Source organism: Macaca fascicularis, chromosome X (assembly GCF_037993035.2).
Source record: "Macaca fascicularis isolate 582-1 chromosome X, T2T-MFA8v1.1".
Classification (NCBI taxonomy): domain Eukaryota; kingdom Metazoa; phylum Chordata; class Mammalia; order Primates; family Cercopithecidae; genus Macaca; species Macaca fascicularis.
In genome coordinates, this window is record NC_088395.1 from 154,564,851 (window position 1) to 154,588,658 (window position 23,808).

The window sequence follows — 23,808 nt, forward strand, 5'->3', positions numbered from 1 at the left end:
GTGCATAAATACTGATATACATATCTATTAACTTTTCAAAAACTTCACTTACTACAAACATTATCACAGTTTATTTGTCATAGTATTTAAACATATCAGATTCCCTCCGCAGTCTAAGGAATTAGATAGGGAGGGGGCGCAGTGGTAACCGCTTAAAATTGCATTCTTGGTTATTGCCTTTTAAAATGTATTTAGAATGATCTGTAGTACCTACCAATAGTGCAAAATCTTTTGCAATGTTAAACTACTAGCGGCCGTTGGTTATGAATGCTGTGTATTTTTACAAGGATTTCCCCTGTTGATGTGATATTTTAGGCAATTTCCTTCTTTAAAAAAGGGTCATATGCTTAGCCAACAGCTTCATTATGCCAATCATGCCTCCTTTAGTTGCAAATCCAAGATAATCAGAACTTAAATACATTTTATTTTACAGCAATTCCGGATAAATCCTTGAAGCACAAATTATGCTGTGTTAGTATTAATCTATAAGGCGTTTTTGATACCACGGTTTTATCAGCTCTGTAGAAATACATTGTTACATTAAAAAAATGCTGTTATTTGAAAGTAAAAATTACAATAAAATTATTGCTCAATTAGATATGCTCCTGCACACAGCCTTTACTCTGCTTCACTAATTTATTTTGCAGACAACTGATAACCATAGCACTACTATTTGCATACAATTTGCCTAATATATGGTGTGGGTTACATCGTTAATTTAACAGACATTGTTATAATTAATTTCATGGGTATAGTTCAAATGTTAAACATATACAAGGTATTAGGTTTTTAGAAACATTTTTTATATTAATTCTGGTTTAATCTTATGCATATGCAATTGCATATTTAAAGGGGATGGACTCTTTTATGTTTGATTTCTTTAAAAAAAAATGATAGGCTCCCTCACCCCTGTGGGAGGCTTTCTTTTTCTTATCTTAAGGAAAATGCAAAACCTTTTTTTCCTCCAGATCCCTAACTGAGCCACATCAGTTAAGGAGCACAGACTTGGACACTTCGAGAATATTATGTGAAATACTGATTAATTAGTGTAACGCATCTGCATAAATAAGTCTGTCCTTTCCCTCCGTACATGATCCAGGAAAATTTCTCCTTCTTACTGCTCATGAGTGGCACACTTCGTTATGCATCTCTGTTTATAAACATTTGTAATGTGGTTGTGCTTCTGGGTTTTATACAGCTCCACAGAGAAAAGGAAAATAAATGTGACAATAGTGGATGAACTAAAAAGCTTGACATTGTCTTTTCCCACTTCTCTTTGGAAGTCCAGAGCATGCCAGTTACATATTCATTATATGTTTACGTGCCTTCTTTGGGAGTAAATAGCTACTTAAAGTGATGGCCTCCACTCCCCACACCCCCAACCCCCCAGGAAGGCCAAGAAAGGAAGAAAGACCAGCAAAGTTAATGATCTTATTTACCTTTAATTTATTCTTAACATTCACTTGTGGAGCAGTAAGCTCTGAGCTATCTCTACTGCAACCCTAGATGTCTGACAATAAATGGATCAGGACAGCTTAAAAACGAACTCATTTTCCTAGACATAACATACAAAGGCATATGTGTTATTTGCAAACATTTGACTGTAGCAAACAAAAAGTGTGTGCCCATTTATAAACACACACATTTGTTAGGACAAATGTAAATGGAAAGGATGGAGTACTAATGATGCTGCAGTGTGCATGTTATGGGCAGTGTTTGGGAATGCTCACATGCCTAATGGAACATACCACTGGATTTCACAAACTGCAAGAATGACTAAATGGGTCATGCTCTGGACTCGATTAAAGGGCCAAAGCTCAAGTTCTTTAAGATTCCTGAATGAATGAGCAATGTTCACCTGAGTTTGAATTTAATATAAACCATTCTGTGAAAGAAAAAAGATGGCACAGATGTCTGTCTGTGTGCATGAAAGACATCACTTGCTCTTCAAGAAAAAGATAAATTTAAAAAAAAATCAAATTTCTTCATTTAAATCATTCCATAGACTTGTTTTTGGTAACCAAGTAAATGAATTATTGAGGTGACCGAAGATCATGTAATGATGTCATTAATCCCCAGTTAAGAGGGGGAAAAAAAGCAAATTCAGAGGGCCTTTCAGTTCTGTAAGTACCTCCCACCCAGTATTGATTAGTTATTGCTTTGTGACATGCCAAGGTTCTTTGTGGGGATGCTTACCTTTCCTTCATTGGAAGGAAGGAAAGGAAAGAAAATACAGAAAATACAGAAAGGGACACATTCTTAAAAATTAAAAAAAAAAATGAAAAGAAAACCACCATGATAGCAAAATCAGAACGTTCAAAAGCCTAGTTATAATTGTAAAGTGATTGTGACAGTGGCTGGCTTCTCACTGCAAGGGACAGCATCAATTGTTTGTAGTTTTTATGTGATGTCTCACAAATAGCCTAATTAGAGGCAAGCTTGCAAACGGGCAGTTATACAGGAAGAGACTTCAACTCACTAAACTGTTATATAAATAGAAAGTTCAAAGGTCTGTGTGGGGCTGTCAAGGCTGAGAAGAGGCCATGTGTCGGCCAGGCTTCTCCTCCTAGGGTAAAGGCAGCCCCAGGGCCTGCCCCAGCAGTCCGAACTGCACTTTCCCCAGTTTTCCTCGACCTTACGAGGGCGGGGCAGTACTGGAGAAGGGGCGGGGGGCTGCTTTCTAGACAAAAGTGAACTGTTTCAGCTCCAGCCGGGCATGGCCCATGCACTGCAGCAACCCGGCTGCCTCCTCCTGTTCTGTGAGCACAGGTCTTCTGAGGCCTCGTTAGCTACAATCCTCCAGAAGAGCGGAACAGGACTGTTTATGGATGGGAAGGTGTGGAGATGGGGGGACACAATCTTTGCCAACTTGGAGATGCTAGGGCTGTGGTGGGGTAAGGGAAGGGGAAGTCCTGTTTTGAATAAGGCCTAGAGATTCCCAGCATTTCTTGGTCTCTACCTCCATCCATTTATCTTTCCCCTTTTCCCTCTGTGGTCTCTTAAAAGGCAGACTGCCTATGGTCTGTTTTCTTTGCTAGTACAGTATGCATTCTCCCGTGTGTTTGAGCATTCATTCAACAAACCATTTGGGGTTGTGTTTCTTAAGGGAATGTGTGGGTAGGAGAAATATAAGTTGGTGAAATTCACTAGTAAGGTCTCCTCCGCAACTCCCCAAACCCTCCAAAGAATGAAAGCTCTCAGTAAATCTTAAGAGGCACATCTATTGGACACCGGAGAAAATTATCTCATGGTAGAAATCAGCTTAATGATAAATGAATTGTTTTGCTAATGATTCAGTCAAGCGTTTAACAACTTTAAAATATACAAATCAAGATAGAAAATGACTGCCTCGAAAATGAATCCATCATTATAGACATAAATGAGATTCCATACATTTAAGCATCCTGTAGATGGATACAAATTATATTGTATTTAAACAGGCTAATTATTACTGAATAGAAATGGTTTTAATGTACTAACCTTTAACATGAAATAAATGCCCATTATTCTTAGCTAAGATTATTTTTGCATGCAAAATTTGCACTTATTTAACACAATTTCAAAACTGTAGAAGTCCAATGAAATGGCCTTCTCTGGAACAATTTAGAGCTGTGGCCTTAAGAGCTTGTAACTGTAGGTCATACCTCAAAGAGGAAAACTGCCATATACTTGATTAGCCTGTCATGTAGACAAAACAATTTTTGCTGCAGTGACTACATTTTTTACTTGTAATTTTGTTTTTCTTTTTCTGATTGCTGTGGGATAAAGAGAGATTTTAAAAACTTGCTTACTGATAAATGGAAAGAAATGTTACTGATTAAAGAACTCAAGACCAAACTTGAAGAAACCTTTTTGAGTGTGTGTGTGTGTTGTGCATGTGTGTGTTTCACCTGTGGTGGAACTCAACATTATCATTGCTGCTGTAATTTGAATGTTTACTCTGTGCCACAAGCTTGGACTAAATTCTGGAAGGACTCAATTTCATTTAATCCTTCCAACAACTTTCTGAGATAGGACCTGTTATGATCCCTGTTTTACAGATGAAGCAATGAAATCACACAGGCACTCACTCAGTGATGCAATCCAGGTTTCAGCATAGATGGAGCTGACCCCAGAGCCTACAGCATCAACAACTGACATTTTGTCTGAACCTTTCCAACATGTGGAATGCTGTTCCACATGCTATCTCATTTGATCATTGTGAGTTAGAATGTTCAGGTGTTCTTGGCATTTTATTGAATGGCAAATTCAATCTTAGAGAGGTTGTGTGACACATGTAAGTTCACACAGCCTGTTGGTAGTAGAGCTTGCTCAGAAATCCACATCTGCCTATTTCCAAGTCAGGTGCCTTTTCACAAAAGCTCATTGCCTATTATTTATTGTGTGAGTCCGAATATTTATTTAGCTGTCACTGAAACAAATGGATTGGATTGTGTATGTTGTACTTGTGGAAAAAATCTGTGGAATTACCATGTAATTTGACCAGCCCTGGAACTCTGTTTTTTCCTTTTAATTAGAAAGAGAGCAGTCTATATACTGATACAATCTCTTAGTATGTCATTTATGGAAGCCCGTTTCATGAAAATGTGAGAATGGAAAATCATGTGTGTGTGTGTGTGTGTGTGTGTGTGTGTGTGTGTGTGTATGACAAATCTCAGGTCCATTTAAATCTGAATGCTCAAATTTTGAAGATTTGATACTTGAATATAAAGAAGACCATGGTATACTTTTTGGTTCATTTGGAGCCTCAAAACTGGAGGTGGGAAGTTGGTAACATTTCATTCCAAAGCTTTCTAATTTACCACTTGTGCTAATTGATTGGACCCTCACAATAACCTTAAAGGTTTGTTAGTATTGGTATTTTAGCTTCATTTTGTAGATAAGAAAACGGAAGCTCAGAGAGGTTAACTTACTTGCCTGAATTTACACAGCAGGTGAATAGTCTTAGGATATGTGTTTGTTGCTCTTTTCGCTGTATCATCACTGTTGCATTAAGTTGTTAATATTTAAATATCCACGTTGCTTCCTAGAGAATGGTGTGTCACTCTCTGGCATCATTTAGCACGGTGTTTTTCCATCACAGGTACTCAATAAACATCTGTTGATTGATGTTACTGTCACATTCAACTCAAAGACTGTTCCATGCAAATGCAGGTCTCTTTCAAGGATAGTTGCTTAGTAAATCCTGGTGATAATACTGTACCTCTGCCTGTGTGATTGTATATTAGTTATTTGTAATTCTTTTCATGTCTTTTAGCCAGTCTGATCTCTTTTGCAGAAAATAAAGAGAATAACCAATGGTTACAGAAGAAGATTAATAGGAAAAGGCAAAAATAGTATTCATATAATTGGCATGATTTTAAAAAATAGAATTTCTATGAATTCCAAGGTGTGTTTAGCCCAGAAGAAAAACAAGAGGAAAGAATATCTTTTAAGGTACAGCATTATAGGAATTAACGGACTGGTATTGTGTCTCAATCTGCATTGAGAACATTAATAAAGAATGTGTAACAAAAATCTGAGGGAAAAATGAGTGGCCGGAGGGTTGGGATTCCTCCAGCTTTCCTTGAGTTTCAGTCTTTATGACTTGTATTTCATGAGAAGGCTGTTTTTCTACTTAACTACAGCAGATCCACACCATAAATTATCATGACTGTTAAACAAAGGTCCAGCCCTAGGTTCTTCTAATGTAAAACTTTTATGTTACACTTTAATGAAATTTTATATGCATGTTCAAAGCAAGGCACACTTTACACCGTAGAGAGGGTGATGTTCTGAATTGTTGAATTTATTTTAAAGTAAATCTTTTAGATGACCTTAGCTCCTAACATCTACCTACTTACCGAGCTCAAAAAAAGTTGTCTGAGAACTGAAAAAAATGGCACGATTTAAGCAAAACTGACAATAGCACTATAGCTAGAACCTGATTTTGATTATGGATTGCTTAGTTTATGGGATGCTGTTTTCCAAATATACCTGTGTATTTTGCTTCATTTGAAAAATAAAATCAGCTAATGTTTCAAAGTAATCTTTGATTTGGTTCTTCAGTAGGTACTTTCCCTTATATGAAGGTGTAAAAGTCACACTTTGAGGAATAAGCTAAGGAAACAAGCTTTATTTTCATTACAAAATCAAAATCACTCATCTGTTTATTTTTCCAATGTTTCTTTTGTTGGAGAAATAAAAGACATTACTTCCATCCTATGAAGAACAGTTTGTTTTGTTAGATTTCCAAATAAGAGTTCTCTGCATCATCTACCATCTTCAATGAAAACCAGATCTCAGTAGCAGATACTGGTTCACTTGGTGACCTTTATTAAACCATTTTCCTGGAGTCAGTTTTTGTGTTTTGTAGGCAATGTATCTCCTGGAAATAAATAGCTTTGAAATGGTTTCTTTTTTGTATAAGTAAAAAATCATATGCTACTTGTCTTGTAGTGGTGCTGCAATTGAAATCTCAGCTTTAACAATCACTGGAAGGAGTTGTTTGCTAAAAGTGTGATGTCTTCTTGGTGTTTGGGTTTCTAGTATGGTTTGATCAAACCAACCAAGCAGATGGAATGTATTGTTATAAGGTCATTTTAACCTTTAAACTATGGCAACATGTACATGACACCCTGACTATCTGTTGAACAATGAAAAATACAATTACATAGACTTTATTTCCCCAATCAGGATGTCAGTCAACTAATGTTTTAATAAATTATTTTTCAAAGGACTGATTGTTTTCATGCCAGGTCGGCACAGCCACAGTGACTAAATTAGACTCAGTGTGATGGATGTTTCTGATGAAGTGCCATGGAGAGGTTTCATCAAGTTGCTATTATTTATTTGCTGCCAAAGTGCTTGGCTTTGGTGTGTAGATGTTAATCAATTCCTAGAAGCTGGAGTTTTAAGGCTGGAGGGCCCCTTTGAATCATGTGATCCAAACTCCTCATTGTACAGGTAAGGAGACTGAGGCCCAGGATGGGAAAATGACTTGCCCAAGGACATCCAGTCAGTAATTGGCAAAACCAGGTCAGGAGCCCTTGTACCCTACTTCAGTGTTTGTCATCTTTCAAGAACTGTTTGTATTGCCTACCTACTCTGTGCCCAACACTTTGCTAGTCAGTCATTTTTAGGGAGAGATAAAAGGCCCGTAGAAGATGACCTCTGGCCTCGCAGAATTTACATTGAAATGTATAGTTAGCATTAGAGAAATAGTATGACATGAACTGTAAGTAAAATAGGAATTCTGGGAGAGAGAGAGAATGCAAGCTAAGTAGGCAAAACAATCCTGGTCAAGGCCCATGAAACTCTTTTATCAGTATTAGTACAGTTCAGAGTGAAATGGAAATCCAGAAATTTTTATTGTTTAGGGGACCAGGAGCATTGAATACTAAACGTAAGACAATTGACTTTGGACCCTGAATTATCTGGTTTGACAATAGCTCACATTCATCACATAATTGCCTGAGTCCTCTTTTGCTGTGTGAATGGAGTATTCTCATTAACACAGACCAACATTTGCTGAGGGACAACCACAAAACTCTCCCAAGAAGAGTTTTGGAAACATTCATGCAAACATTCTTCAAAGAAATACCAAATGAAAATGTGGTTTTTTTCTGAAATAATTGAAACAAGTGTTTGTAAATTGGTACAGTTGCTGGCAAAATGGCCATTTTTCAAAAGAAGTGTATAGTGTAGCTCTTGAGATGTTCACAAATACATTGCTTCTTTTGCTTTTTCTCCTTTTCTAAAAATATAATTAACTGTTTTGTTTGTTAGGTGTGTACCAACATTTTACCATCAGTATTTCTTTTTTCCTAAAAAGTGAGTTGGTGCCTTGGTACTGTGTGATTGGTGTTGACATCTGTGTTTACGATTAGCTGTTTGGCCACCAAGTAATTCTTTGCCTGGCTATGTCATTGTGCAAATCTCAGCTTTATCTCTGGGAAGCTGCTAGGGAGCAGCAAACCTCCTGCCTCCTCTGCCCCTCAAACTCCCATACTCCTACCCAATGTGTTCAGATGCCTCTCCTCTGTGCTTTCATATCTTCCTGAGCTGACTTCCACCTGGGCTGGATCCTGCTTTCTCCCTTTCCCAACTCTTCCCATGCACCTTTGTTGTTGTGAGTGATGAGAATGTGTCTTTTATTTTTGTGTTCCCAGTGCCTGGCCCAGAATAATGACCTAATGCTGCCAGTCCCGAGTGCAGCATCATTCATTTATTCAATTCGTTCAGGCACTATGCTAGCTCTTCAAAATATTAAATCTAGGCGAGAAGACCTAAAAGCAGTATTAATAATAGTAATAATTTAAGCTAATAATTAGAGGTAACATTTCCTGTGTGACAGGCTCTGATTTGTGTTATCCTATTTCTTTATTTAACAGAGCAGGAAACTGGGACAGAAGGGTTCAGCAACTTGCCCAAGGCCATACTGGTAGTATGTTGCTGAGCTGGAATTAATCCACAGGCCATGTGAATCCTTAGCTTCTCTGCTAATCTATAAGGATACCTAGGATAGATGCTATAATAGCGGCAACCGCTGCTTGCGCTGAGGCTCTGTAGTAGACTGGGCTAATGAGGACTTTACCACCCATCCTTAGTATTTACAAATTGGGTTTAAGTTCATTACCAAATATGAGGCATGACTTTCCAGATACCTACTCCAACAAGAGACACACAAGTCTGTTCCTCTTTGGTGTAAGTGGCAGATTCTGTGCTTGGGAGGAAGGTATACTCATCCATAAGCCTGAACTTAATTCAAACTTGACAAGAATGTGAGCTCATTAAGGGTGGAGAGTTTTGTTAGTTTTATTCACTGCTGCCACTGCAATGCTTAGAATAGTGTGTGGTGCACAGTAGGTGCTCAGTTATTTCTTTACTGAATAGGTAAATGGAATGATAGACAAAAACCTGCTTAATACTTTGTGTGATCAAATTTTTGAAGAGATAGCTCAAGAGGTGTAAGAATGAGGACCAAGAGAAGTGCTAAAATCACAATGAGCAGACAGGTGGGTACAGGTAGGTGTGTTGCCTTGCCTTCCGTACATACTTTTCTGAAATAGGACGCTTATAGAAATGTTATAAATTAAATGTTCTTTATGTGCATCTTACTTGCCAGGAATACTCTAGGGAAGTCTTTGTTGATGAGCAAAATCTCTCCCAAACAGCCCTAAACTTATCAGATTTGTATACAGCATTTTTAGATTTTAGATTTTTGTGTACAGCATTTTCTTGTCATGACGTATACCTACATTTAGTATCTGCAACAGTGCTTTAAGGGTAATTGTGCAGCCTTAAAAAAAAAAAGTGTAGCAACTTGTTACCATCCCTGAATTGTAGCTTTCATCTAGTACAAAGAGGGGGAGAACAGACCTTCAACATTTGCTGTGTATTTTTCTCCACACTTTTGTAACATTGTCTCCTCTTAGCTAGATGCCTTGTTTGCTTAATAGTTCCTGCTTTGGAGGCTAACCTGGGATTTGAATTTCCCTAACATACATTTTTACATTGAACACATTTTCTATTTATGTCTCTGGAGAATTCAAATTACAATTTCATACCAAGGATATGCAGAAAAGTTTCCACACGTGCTGATTTTTAAGAAATCTGTAAGATAATTTGGTAGGGAAAGAGGATTCGCATTTACAGAGCATTATGGCATATACTTTACAAACATCACCTCATTGAACAAGGACCCTAAAAGATAAGGGTTTTCACCCCCATTTTACAGATAAGAAAGATGAGGATCAGAGGGGTGCACCCCTAACTTTCTCAAAGTCACATGATTAGCCAACAGCAGAGCCCCAAGTTTCTTGGACCCAGAGATCACATCCCTTCTGCTATAACCTGCCTTCACAGAGTTGAAGATGAGCTGATAATAGAGTTCGTTGGGTACCTTCAAAGTACTAAAAGTAATCTGGAAAAACACCCCTGAATATTATTTTATTATCTTCAAATTGCAAAATTAAAGGTAGCAGCATGCAGGTCCAGAAGATCGACAAAAACATGAGATGACAAGGAAATTTAGGAAATTTTAGTGAGAGTGAAACACCCAGCCAGTTAAGTGAACCAGACTTTAAGGTACATACTAGGAGGACAGACTGTAGATAATTAATGGGTCTTTAATAAATTGGGTCTCATAATCAGAAATGAAACTTATCTGAATATTAGTTACAGATCCAGAAGAAATTCAAGAGCCATGATGGACCTTATAAAAAAAATAACAGTTAAAAGTTAACTATATCTCTTTTGCTACAATTAGGCATTTCGGCCATTTAGTTTTGAAGTTCTGTAACAGTTTAAACTTCAACAGTGCAAATGTATTCAGACTGTAAGTGGTAAAACTTCCTGTCAAGAATGATGAAGGCTGTGTTCATTGTATTCTGATTAGCATCATACTTAGAAATTACAATGAAATGCCAATGAGCACTCTAATGCCATTGAAAAAGGACATCCATGACACACGTCTGCCATACATACTTTGGTAAACAATTGCAGTGACTCATATACCTTGAACAAAAAACAGAAATTTGATCAACCTATTTCAAAAGGCTTGAAAGTTAAAGCGAATTCTAAATGTAGATTAGTAGCAAATAATGACAGCTGAGCCAGCATTACCTCAGTTGATTAATTTATAAGGATACTGGTCAATGATTTTACCCAACAGCTATGCATAGTAGAATCCTAATGGGATCTGTCTGTTAAAATTACATAAAGTAGGGCATTTGATTTATTTCATAGTTTCTCAGAGCTCAATTTTAACTTCATACAAATAATGCATTAGTCACCCGGGATAAATGACATGCTGAATACAGTTGTGATTTTGTCTGCTTCTCATAATCAGATTTAGCAAAGGATTACATCTGTCTTCGTAGTTTATTCCTATCCTAAACATTTGTAGGTAGAGTGGGATCTTTTCTCTTGTTTCATATCTCGTTAGATGACATCGGACCATCCAGCCCTTTCCCTGCCTCTGGGTTTCTGGAGTGTGTAAGGAAGATTCACTGATTTAGGGGTAGTACTAAGACCTACCACATCAAATAGAAGGGTTTAAAGACATTGCTACTCTAAATATATCATTAAGAATATATCACTATCTATCTATTTATATATTGCTGAACTATTTTATTTCATTTTTGAGATTTGGTTACATTCTTAAATCTGGAGTACATATTATTATAAAGCTAATTCAGTAAAATAACACTTAAATCATTCAAATGCACTAAAGGAGGTGAAAATGTGGGGATCACCAAACTTTGCCTAAGTGCCTATACTCCAAATCATCATCTCCCTCACTATTGACCCTGGGGTTGGGAGAGTCTTTTCTTTGTGTTGTGAATGCTGCAGTAGCTGCTCCAGGGATGTACATCTCTGAGCCTTACAGTGTCAACCCAAATGTGATTTCAATGTCAAGATCTGGCTGACTTTTACACTCTGATCACCATTATTTCTGTCTTTTAGTAGCTTCATTGCCTTAACGGAGGATGGAAAGGTGAGTTTGCCCAACTGAAAAACTTTGAAATCTGTTCGGCCTACACTTGCACACCAAAATTAGAAGAAGGGGGAGGTTTTAAATTTGTGGCTGGCTGGAAATATGTGGGTTTATATTTTTAAGATGTAAAAAATATGATTAGGAGAAAGTTCTCAGAACTTCATGGACATCATGTAACTCTTAGAAAGTAAGGTAAATGATAAAATATGGGATAAGTTTCCTTAAATTGAACATAATCATAAAAATTCAAGGCAAAGCAACATATTCTGCAAAATTTATGAGATTTGAGGGTGGGGGAGAGTTTGCAAAGCTTGACAACCTCCAGTGCATCTGACCTGGCACATTCCTGTTGGTAATGAGAACCTTATGGGGTGCTGGGCCTCGGTTTTCTTAGGCAGGGCCTACTCCCCGAGGGTATCATAAATGATACGCAAGTCAGGAACTTCATGGCTCATGGCATTTCTCAGGGATATTTTAGTTAAGCTGTCCCACCCAGGTACAGTGGCAGAAGTTGAGAAGAGGGCCCACTTATAAATCTTTATTGAACTTTAATTAATTAATTATTTGCCATTGTTTATAGGAATTTGAAAGGGAAAGACATATTGAATGACCATGCCTATCTGACTTTATAGAAATGGTCCAGGTTCTTGGGGTTAATGTGACTTTTATTATTTGATAGTCATGCATTTGTTTCACAATGGCAATAACCAGAAAACCACAGAAGTATAAATACCAGTAATGAAAAGTTCAATGCAAAGAGGGAAAAAGAAGAAGAAAAAGTGCAATGCCAAAGTTAGGACTGTTTCTTCTGGTGTTTTCTTATGTTTTGTCTTCCCTTTTCTTTCCTTTTATTCCCACGTGCTGTGAAAGTTTGGAGTTGTCCACAATCTCATTTGTGAATTTGGGCCTTCCATCGTAGGATGTGTAGGGTGGTCAGTCACGAAATGTGTATTTGTAAATATGTGTTTGTTCAAAAAAGTCTTACCACCCGGATTTCCTGAACATAGTTCTCATATAGCTTTATTCTCAAAGGACTTCTAGCAGTGATGCTACATTTTTGTGGTGACAGTTGGAGGCAAGGAAATGTCCAAGTTGAATTGGTCTACTTGATGTTGATCCTTTAACTATGAATGTTTACTGCCTTCCCTGGGAACCTGGAACTTAGCCAACTTTAACAGCCATAGAAGATAAGCCTGATGTTACTTCTAAATACACAACCCTCAGTTCTCTATCACCTACCCTCCTCTTTCACTATCTTTTAAATTCCTGATATTTATTCATATAAACAGTTTAGTAGTTACTGTTTTATTTGATTCCTTGAATAGGTCTGACAGCATTTGGAAAAAGACAGTTTATGATATGGGCATCATGGTCTTATTTCACTGTTGTCCTTTTAATTGTATTACTTACATCTGATAAATTTTCAGATTTTTTCTACCCTTTATTAGTGATCTAGGATACTTATGGCAGTGTTTTGAAAGGTGAGAAACACAACACTGCTTTCTGAATTTTTTCTAAAGACTATGGTGCATTTTATGAGAGAAATGTTTAAAAGGTTGTTATGAATGAGACAGCCTACACTGAATGAATGAGGAGATTGGACAAAATGAAACCTTATTTTAAAGGAAAAATAAGCCATTTTTACCTTCCATAAGTTTACTTTGAAAGGGTAATAAACAAATTGTTTCCTCACTGGAAAAAAGGGAGGAAATAACATATTCGGGAGACAGAAGCCTTTAATATCTTGCAGGCAGTTTTATTGTATTCTGAATTTCAGGTCCAAAACTGTCGTGGCTAATGTAGATTTATGAACCATCATTTAAAAAACTCCGAGGAGCCATCTTGCATTTAAATTGTCGAATTATTAGACCTTAATTTTCAATGAAATAAAAAGACACTAGAAATTCTGGGTGTTTTGCTTTAGCTAATAAAGCCATACTTGTTTCTATTTCCAGTGTCTTATTTCCAGTAAGACTGAATTTTCATAAATAGACAATGGATAAACAAGCCTTCTTAGCTTTAGTACTGATACTTTGTATCCCTCCATTATTTATTAACTGGACTCATAAGGCCCTCTGTGAGCTACATGTTTTTCATAATGATAGTCTCCCATTTAAAAATAGAATTGTAAAAATCATAAAAACTATAACAATATAAAAAGAAATGTGATCAATTTTTATGAATCAGTGTGAACTAATTTCAGTGGTGTGCAGGCAAAATGGTAAATGCAGCTATGGCTCAGTTCTCATGCAATGTATGATGTGTAAAGAAGAAAGGAGAATCTACCATTGGTTCTTTGCAACGGTTGCTCCTGATTCATGTCCCAGCAGTGGTATAGAATCTTATAACTTCAGATCTGCAAAGGTCCTTAAGGGGGATGAGAGTGAGGCCAGCCCCTTGTTCAGTCTCCCCACAAGTAGTTATCCAGCTTCTGCTAGCCAGAAACCAAAAACAAAAACATGATGAGAATGAAACTACCTCCTATGGTAGCAAATTTCTTCTTTTTTGGATAGGTCAAAACAAATTCCATTGTGTGTGGGCAAAGAAGCCTTCTTTGAACTTCCAGCCTTTGGTAGCAGTTCTGCCCTGGAGACCACACAAAATAGTCTAAGCTCTTCAGTTCACGTCAGCCCTCCCAAGGTCAAAGGACAGCTTGCCTATCTGTGTTCACTGTGTTCTCATTTCTTAGGGCAAAACGTCCCAAGCCAAGCTTGGAGAGACTTCAAGAAACTCTGTCTAGATATGCAGGTGGGAGGTGGCTGGGCCCTAAAGGCTCTAACTCTAATTTTAGGTTAGATAGAGCAGGGAGAGGCGTCTTTATCTCCTGCGTATAAACTTTTTCAAGGGAACTTGGGCTGAGAAGCAGATATTCAACAGTCTTTTCCCAGGAAACACCGCTCCGGATATCCCCTCCAATTGCCACAATAAGAACCCCAAAAGATCAAAAGGTTAACAGGAATGTTTCCAGGAGGAATCAAATAACTAATGTTAAAGCCTGATGCTTCCTGTGAAACCATACATCTCTCACTGTCACCATATTGGCATACACTTGGCAGATGACAATGGCCCTCAGAGTTGAGCAACTACTGCACATCAGACACTCATCTGAACGCTTTCCACACACACACTATTAATACTTCCAGTAACCTTGCGAAGTAGTAGGCAAGCTTATTGCCATTTTTATGATGGGGAAATTGAGGCCCAGAGAGGTTGAGTCACTTGCTTAAGATCACATAAGTAAGTAGTAGAGCTGGGATTTGAACCCTGGCACTGTAACACTGAACTGTGATACAGCTTCTCAGAGATAAGTCTTGAGATGTTGCTCAACGTTGGCCCCCTCTGAACAAGCTACTACTTGGATGTTATGAAAAGCCACTCTTCTGGCTGTGACGATCGTTTCATCCTGTAAGGGGGAGATTGGGTCCTAGTATTATTTATTCCACTCTGATACTACATCATTGAATAGCTACATTCTCTTTGCAGTCTATTTGGTAGCCGAGCACCAGCTTTGTGATGAGTAAAATTTTAAGTATAGTGCCTCCTGAAGAGAGGAATGGTCATTCATTTATTCCTTCATTTAACAAATATATTCTGGGTGTCTACCATTAGCCAGGCACTGGGGATATCATAGTGATATTTGTGTAAATGGCCCCTGGAGTCAGACCATTAAATACTAAAAGTAGAACAAGCAGTGGGCAAAAGTCCAATGTTTTTCTAAGATGCCACAGATCATATCTGAAAATCCTTCTGGTGGCAGAGATTGTGGCACTTTAAGATGACAAAAACAGATACCCATTGCCCAGTCCTACCCAGCCTTCTCTTCAGTACCACGGCCCTGGTTGCTTCATGCTGGAGATTTATATGAATGAGATCAGCATAGGAGATGGAATTTGTCAAAGCCATAGCAAACCCACTTCCAATGAAAGGGCTTGAGTCATCTGTCATATAAGGAAATGCATGACACAGAGCATCTGGCTTTCTTTGTGGCTGCCAGGATGCCAAGCGGACCCAACACTCCCTTGAATGATTTTTTGTGTCTAGTACTCATTTTTTTCACTTGTTGTACAAGAGGCATCTTAAGTCAAAATCGAGCCCTTAATACATTGTACCACATTGTTGATTACTGCAACCTTTCAGTCATTATTCAACAAATCATTTCTTGTACTGCACTATTGATTAGTTATTATAAAACCCTGAATTCAACTGTACATTATTGGTTCTTTTTGCCAAAGGAACTCTAAATTAGAAAATAATTTTTTCAAATACTATTGTCACAGCTATTAATGGGGCATCCCAAGATGAATAGTTTCTTGCTACCAAATATCTTTTATAAATATTGCGTTTAAAATTGAGACTTGAGATTCATCTTGATTTGGGGGGAAAAGTCTATTAAAAGGACTTTTTATTCCATTTTGCTTTGGTCTGGTCTTGGCACAGGAGTGTGGATTTTGCTAATAAGATCAAACAGAGCCAGCTGTTTTCTTCCAGAGAGCCACCTTGACTATCAGTGTGGGTGTCAGATGACAGCCTTTGTGGTGAGAAGTTTATTGTATTTACTTGGGCGGTGGTCTGTAGTATTTGCAGTGCTTCATTGGCATAGTGTCTCACTTCTGCAAGAGAAGTTATCCACCACCGTGGGTCATTTACTGTCTGTCAGGCGAGACATTTATAAACCAATGTCCTTTGTGCTCTGCCCTGAGCAATGACCCCACATATGATTGAGCTTTGATGGAGAAAGGAAAAAGTGGTGTGTTGTGTTTGGTCACTTTCCACTTGAGTGGCAGTTACCTGGTAAAATTTAAGGTGGAGGAGTATGCATGTCTTGTGTTTAAGCAAAGACTGGATGACCCTTATTAGGAATGTTGCAGAAGGAATTCCAGCATTAGATGAAGGTTAAACTAGATTACCTTTGAGGTTGTTTCAGCTGCTGAGTTTTTATGATGCTTTAAAATCCTTTAGGAGAAAAGCTGCAGTGTAGGTCATAGGCTGTGAATCCTAAGCTTGAAATTGTTGGAAAATTTTGCTCGAATCAAATCACATTAAATTCACTTTAAATTTTAGAAATATATAACTTACAATATTTTGACTGTTCATTGGGGTAAGGGGGAGAATAGGAGGAAGATTATTACAACATAAAATACAACAAACCATGAAAACAACATCATACTTCAAAATTAAATTTTTTTTCTCAAAAAATTAAAAGGATTGGGAATCACTGACCTATATATTGCTTTATTTTTCTTTTTGGCTCATTTGTGAGCTCAACAATTTGAGCCTATTAATTACTGTTGCCTCCTATTGGCATTTTAATGGCACCTTATATAAATAGAGGCAGTGAAGCTAGTTGCTGCTCTCCCAATACTCCCCATTTTTTGCATTTCTGACTTAGTGCAGGGACCCTTCTCCATTTGGTTGTTGGCATGCTTGTCACAGAAGTCAGTTAAGTATTCTTCAGGTCAGAAGTGAGATGTTAGCATTCTCACAATGAAGAATGTATGGTTTTCTCTCTCTTATCTACTCACTTTCTGTGTGTTTTTAAAATAAAACCTAAGCATCTTATTCTTCTTTGTTCATAGCATAATGGAATAAATATTACAGTCTTTGAACACATTCTTAGTGAAATCACTTGCAGCAATTTCTAGTGTTTGGTTTGTACTAGATATCTCCCACTCATGTAGACATGAAAATAATACGAAGCGGAAGAAACTACAAATGAAAAAAGAAAACCAAAAAGAGTGTTTACAAATTCAGGGAAGAATCTAAAGTATTCTTGTGCTTATGCATTAAGGGAACATACTATGCATGTGTCATCATTTAATGACATTTGAATGTGCCATTCAGAGACCCGAGGAAATAAATTAATAAGAATGTTTATCTGTGCATATATACAGTATGTATATATGCATACATATGTACTTACACACTGTATATACACACATATATACACACATATAAAAACACAAATGTAAGCTAGTTGTAGAGTCTAGGCTTTTGTGAAACTTAAACTCTTAAGATATATGGTTCTAATACCCCATCCCACCTCTCCCCACTCCATATATACAAATAACCTTTCTTACTCCATTAGCCTTTTGGTCTGGTTGAAGGCTGTTTTGTCTAAACATATTATGACATTTTGTTTTAAACATTTTTTAGAATAAAATAATTAATGCTAGCTGCCCTGAACATTTGTGCATTTAAAAGTAAAATAAAAGTATATAAATCTAGTTTACATCTGAGATGTTTCAAAGAGGGACTTTATCTAACAATTCAAAAACGTACAAAATCCCTTAATATCCAAGATGGACACACCCAGCTGTATTCGGGGCCTGCTGCTTGTCTAGAACTATTTTCAAATGCTTTTGGATTCAGTGAAACCCCAAATGCACATTGCCTCAAGTACTTTTTCCCTCTTTAACTTTGAGACCCCTGTGTATTTGGAGGGAAATGAAATACATATGTTTCTGATTCATTTACACTCATCAAAATGTTTTGTGAGAGCATTTGATGTTCCAGAAGCTTTTGTGAATTTTTGAAAATAAACTTTTGCAAACCTTCCTCATCACTCTCACTGCCACTTTCCATAAGAAAGTCATATTTAGCTGAGGGTAAACAAATTGAAATGCCCAACAGGGTTGAGTTCAATTCTTTGTAGCTTAGGCAGAGTGTTTTGGGGGCTCCAGGTGGCAGGCACCGGGCTCCCACGTTTTTGTGCTGGTGTAACTGGGCTCAGCAGGTCGCAATACTCTTCTGGTTCTTCTTAACACTAGCCCAGCCGTTCTTTCTTTTGGATGCAATAGAAAGAATTTCCAAATAGATTTAAACCGAACAGAGAATTGACTCCTGTAACCAGAACTTTCATTGAACTCTTTGTAGAAGAAAGGCCTTGATCCTTATTTGTTATGTGAAATAAAATGTCTTAAGTGGGAATAACTTTCATATCTCACAGTGCCTTTTACTTCAGACATTAGAGCTGTGTTTATAATTTTAATCGCATATCTACAGTTCATTTTTTTTTTAAATTAAGGAATCTGATATACAGTAATCAGAAACAGTTTTGATCAATCTCTTTCATTGTGGCTTGTGGCTCTAGCCTTTTTTGTAAAGTAATTTGTTTATGCTTATAATTACAAAGCACTCTAATAGCCTTATTCTATAATGACCCAGACAGGGCCTCTGAGAAGAAGTCTTTGTGTGGAAGTCAAACAGTTTAGTGGAGCATAAAGACGGCAGACATTGCCAAGGCCAGGAAAGCCATCAGTGCATGGCCTACTATGCACTGAAAATGAACTTGGATAGAAGCTATCTTAAGTCTGCTTCCTTCTCACAGGGGTTTGGCTTGATGGAAGCAGGCCTTCAGGGTTGCAGTCATATCAGTGCGTCAGTGGGTCACCAGGTACCATTTGCATGGAGCCTCTGATAATGTCACTGTCACCATTCTTGCACCCTGTGACAACACAGAGGACTGGCCAATTACAAACCCAAGAAAGCCTCTAGTAATTATTCAAATTCATGGTACATTCAGGTATAATTTACAAACTGAATGTACCACATTCAGGTTCCACAGCTACCTGAAACAACAACAAAAACAACAACAACAACAACAAACCAGACGCTTTTGCCTTGATCTTGCAAAAAACTTACCCTAAAAAATAATATGTCTACCTTTGGTGGTAACTAACACTGAAGCATATTTCGTGGGAGGTAGTTTTGGTTATCAAGATATACTTCCCCTCTATCTCATAAACCTTAAGAAGGTATTAGAAACAAATTACATTGCATAGTTTACATATCCATATCTCCAAGGCTTTCTATATGTCAATAAAATGCCAATCATCAGATTTGAACTGATGTGAAAGTCAGGGACAAAATGACCACCTAACTTCTCAGTTGAGACTACATGGAATTACGTATGAATATTTCAGATAAGATCAGATCTGATCATAAACTCTTATTTTTGTAGCATGCAAGTGTGTGGATAATGTGTAAAAAGGAAGACATAAGTCAAATGTGTTACATCTGAGACTCTCTTGCACTGAGGTTGAAAAGGCATTGCATCCATGAAACAGCCCTTGTGCCATCCAAAAGCACTGCTCCTTTCTTCTCAGTTGCATCAACTTTCTGTGGAGCTCATACCATTGCCAGATTAGGGCACTCAACAGGGGCAGAGAACTTCAAATGAAACTTCTGCCACAGTTCAAGCATTTGTCACCACATTGCCAGTGAGCCAAAACCTTTCCTCTTTGTGCTGATGGCTAAACAAGAATACTCTCACAATCTCCCCTGTTGTTCTTTTTCTAAGTGTGCCCTGAAAAAGTTCTGATGCAAAATAGTCAAATCATGACTGTTACTTGCTTGCCATCTGTCCTGACGACAAGAGGAAACATGGGTTGCACCTACTGGACCTAAAGTCTTCACTTCTTCTCCAAGGATTGCAGGTGCACAGTTCACTATATTTAACTATGTGGGCTGTCCCAGAGGGGGCTTGTGCATGCATTTGCATGGGGCAGAATGATCAGCTCTTGCCTCCAGTCCACCTGGTGATAGGGACAGTTTCACATTATATGTGTATTTTCGGGAACATTTTGTATTAAGAGGTGAGAGTGGACTTTCTGGGCGTGCAATTGTTTGTTTATGGAAAGAGGCATACATTGTGTCTACAAAGCAATAGGGAAAAGGCTTTGAGGGAAAACTTCAGTCCCTTCCTGCTTGGGGAACATGCCGTGGGAACCTTTTACGTTTTCTATTCACTATTTTACTGTTCTAGGTCTGCACTGAGTGGGAGTTAAATTTTAAATGCACATCAGGTCTTTGCAAAGACTTTTAATATACAATTGCTGGTACTGTTGCTTATACAATTGTACAGTTGCACAACAATTACTTATGATTGATGTGTATTTAGATTGACTTTGGCTAGGCAAGAGTGGTACCCCAAAACCCTGTTCCAGTTTTGAAAAAAACTACTTTATTAATATATTCTTATCTTGTTGATATTGTCATATTTATACATTCATTTCTTGCAACTAAAACCTTCTGGCATATTCATTGATAAACTATTCCAATAACTTAGTATAAAGATCTGTTCTACGTGATCACACACGTGGGCATGCAAACACTAATAAAAGGAGAAACCGAGGCAAGGAAATCATGCAAATTTCCTGAGGTCAAATTTTGTATTGTGATAGTATTGAGAATACATCCTTGAAACTGGAATTCAACTTCAGTGACTAAAACACTTGCTCTCTGTAGCATCTTTGTGAAATGTAGGGGTGATATATATGCATATATATCATCTTCATTAAGAGGAAAGTGAGATATTTATGGTAGCTGCTAATGTTAATATCAATTTTCAACATTAATAACAAAATGAGCAGAATGAGGCCAATAGATCCAGGTCCTGTATATGATTAAATTTATTTATTTTCATTTTGAAGTGAAAATGTTAAATCAATTGCATGATTTCCTTTGAATTTGTAATAATGACATTATAAAGCATATACATGCACATATACCCCATTCATGTAATTAAACAGATTCATCAAACATATTGTTGAAAAATCTTGGAAATGTATGGGACAGAGGATTAATTAACTCAGAAGCATATAAACTCTAAAAAGTTTGTTAATCTATTTTCATTATACATATGCTCTTCCATGTACGATTTGTGACAGCTTAAGGACAGATGGCCGAGTAATTTACAACTCTGACTTCAATTATATACCGTGTTGTTCAAATGAAAATAGCTCTCTTGCAGCACAGATAGAGATGTTAGCAACCATTTATAAGAAGTGTTTGGAAATTAGGATGAAAGACAAAGCCTGCTTTGTTTGATTTCATGCAAAAAAATTTAGAATGCCTGTTCATAAAATAATTTCCAAATATTAGTCTTTAGTTCTTGACAGTTTTAAAATTGTGCAAGTGTAAAAGGAAATTATAACTGCTTTTCTTTTCTCTTTCATGTAGTTCATAGCAGATATTTCAACACTGTCGCTGCTCCAGAAAATCCTTGGATCCAGTTCCTCCAGATTGAGAAAGGAATGACATACTCCTTAGGGTAATCATGTAGGCAGGGATGAGGAGAATGGTCAAAGAGAGAATTCTGTGTTTTGACTTGTAAAGGCACCCACTCCACCCTAGTATTTTCAAAGTGGCTCTTAGATGTCAGGCAGTATGATTCTCATTCAAAGCCTGGGACACCACAGAAGAAACTGCATCTTGCCACTTAAACTTACTGTTAGCACTTCAGTACTGATGTACAGCTTTGGTTGAAGCCTTTCTCTCTCTCTCTCTCTCTCTCTCTCTCTCTCTCTCTCTGTGTGTGTGTGTGTGTGTGTGTGGTTTGAAAATTTTATCCCCCTTTAGACTGTAACCTAGTCTTTTAATGTGCATGAAGAGAGTAAAAGTAAATATATGCCCCTATAGAGAAAAGGAGGTGATTTATTTATTGCTTTCCCATTTTTAATTTGCCCATTCTAAATAATGTTCCAGAAGGATCTGTATGACTTAATACTTTCCAGAAAAATTCTATTTTTGTAGGCTAATGGTTCAGTTTACTTCTCATTTCTTCATTGCCTTTCAGAAAAGTACTTCCACAGGAACTTAGCATTAAAATTTGCCTTTTCAAATATACCATATGGAATTCCCAAAGGAAATATTTAGTCCAGTCTCACTCATTAATTTGGCTGTAGAGCTGAGTTCTCTTCCTCTCACAACCCCCTTCCCCAATTTAAAACATTTTCGTAAAGTCAGAAACAGAGGAACTAACAAGAATCTCTGGATCCATTAACATTCAGTCATGTAGAATTTCTCAGAATATTCCCATCGTAAAGAGAATGTAGAGACAACATTTGAATGGATGGCATTATGTGTGTTTTAGAAGCCAGGTGTACAGAGCACTTTTCCGTACATTTTATATCTGAGTTACCAATGCCTCATTTTCCAGAGAACAGGCTGTAGGCGGCATGTGTGTCCGGGGACACTGAGCTTGCCTTCCTTTACTAAGGACTGTAACTGCCACATCACCATTTGGAGTCATGACTTATAAAGTACTCAGTCTTCTTTGTTGACAACTGTTGTGGGCACCTCTCCCTTCTAAGTGTTCTTAAGGAACAAGTTTTGAGAAATTAGGTCAGTTGAATTTTCTAATAGTTTTGGAATGCAAATTAACTGTACAAAAAGCTTCAACTGCAGTTGTAATTGTAGCTTGTTAAAAATGAAAAACAGAGATGTCAGAATTCTATTAGGAAAAAATAATTCTAGTAATATTTTCCTGCTATATTGACCCTGCTAATTGTATAAAAGTAAGTACATTCAAAATTTAACTTATGTGTATGTGTGTGTGTGTGCATGTGCAGGAGAGAGAGACAGGTGTTAGAGCTACCGGTTTGCTGAAGTAATAACTTTCCTTTTCTTCTTTTCTATAACCAAGCATAATATATTAAGAGAGCTTTGACATCACATTTAAAGTCTAAAATCCAGCCAATGTCAATATTATATAGAAAATATTGACTTTAATCAAAAAGGTCTGACTGATGTTAAAGCTTATAAGAACTAACAAAATTGTAACACTTATCACTAAATTACCACTATAGAAATATGTAGATGATAATCTCAGCCCAGTTAATGAGCTGATTCTCAATAGATAATGGTCCCATTAGTCAGATGTTATCATTTAGCTTATCTATATTACTTATACATAGTTTATATTTAAATAACCAGAATAGAAGACTTCATAAATACACATTAGAGTTTGGGCTATAGATTTCAACACTATCTATAGATAAAGCTATAAATAGATGAATATTGAATATAGTAATTTAACACTTAAGTAATTTTATAGTATCATTAAAAGGAATGACAGTTGAGCCATTAATTGTAAGGATTTGAAATGTTAGAAAAAACAATTGTGAAGTTCACAGAAAAAGACAGGAAGAACATTTTAAACATCATCTATTTTGGAGATGGAAAACAACATTTGATTTCATGTATATATAATGTATCCCATAGTAGGGACCCAGTGTCAGTAGACTGAGATAACATACAAGAAATCTGGAAGTTCTGACTGCTCTGTGTGCTCAGGACCTCCACAGGGTACCAGGCTTTACCAACTTCAGGACTTCCACTAGTCTGAGTAGCCAAGGCACACCAGTCACAGCTCAGAGAGACATATCTTTAGGTTTGCTGAAAACACCTGTTTCTGAGAGCAATCATAGTGTAATAGTTTTGACTCAATAAAGTGATCTTCGGTGAGCAAGAAGATCAGTTGGCAGAAATGCAATAGGAAATGTGGCACAAAAAACTTGGCACTCCACTATAAGAAATAACTTTACCTT

General features: G+C 37.2%; 1 protein-coding gene across 4 annotated transcripts in view; it reads left to right on the plus strand.

Annotated features, from left to right (window-relative positions):
• The window catches only part of AFF2 (ALF transcription elongation factor 2), a 495,327-nt gene that overhangs the window by 1,402 nt on the left and 470,117 nt on the right, over positions 1-23,808 (plus strand). The window lies entirely within an intron of this gene.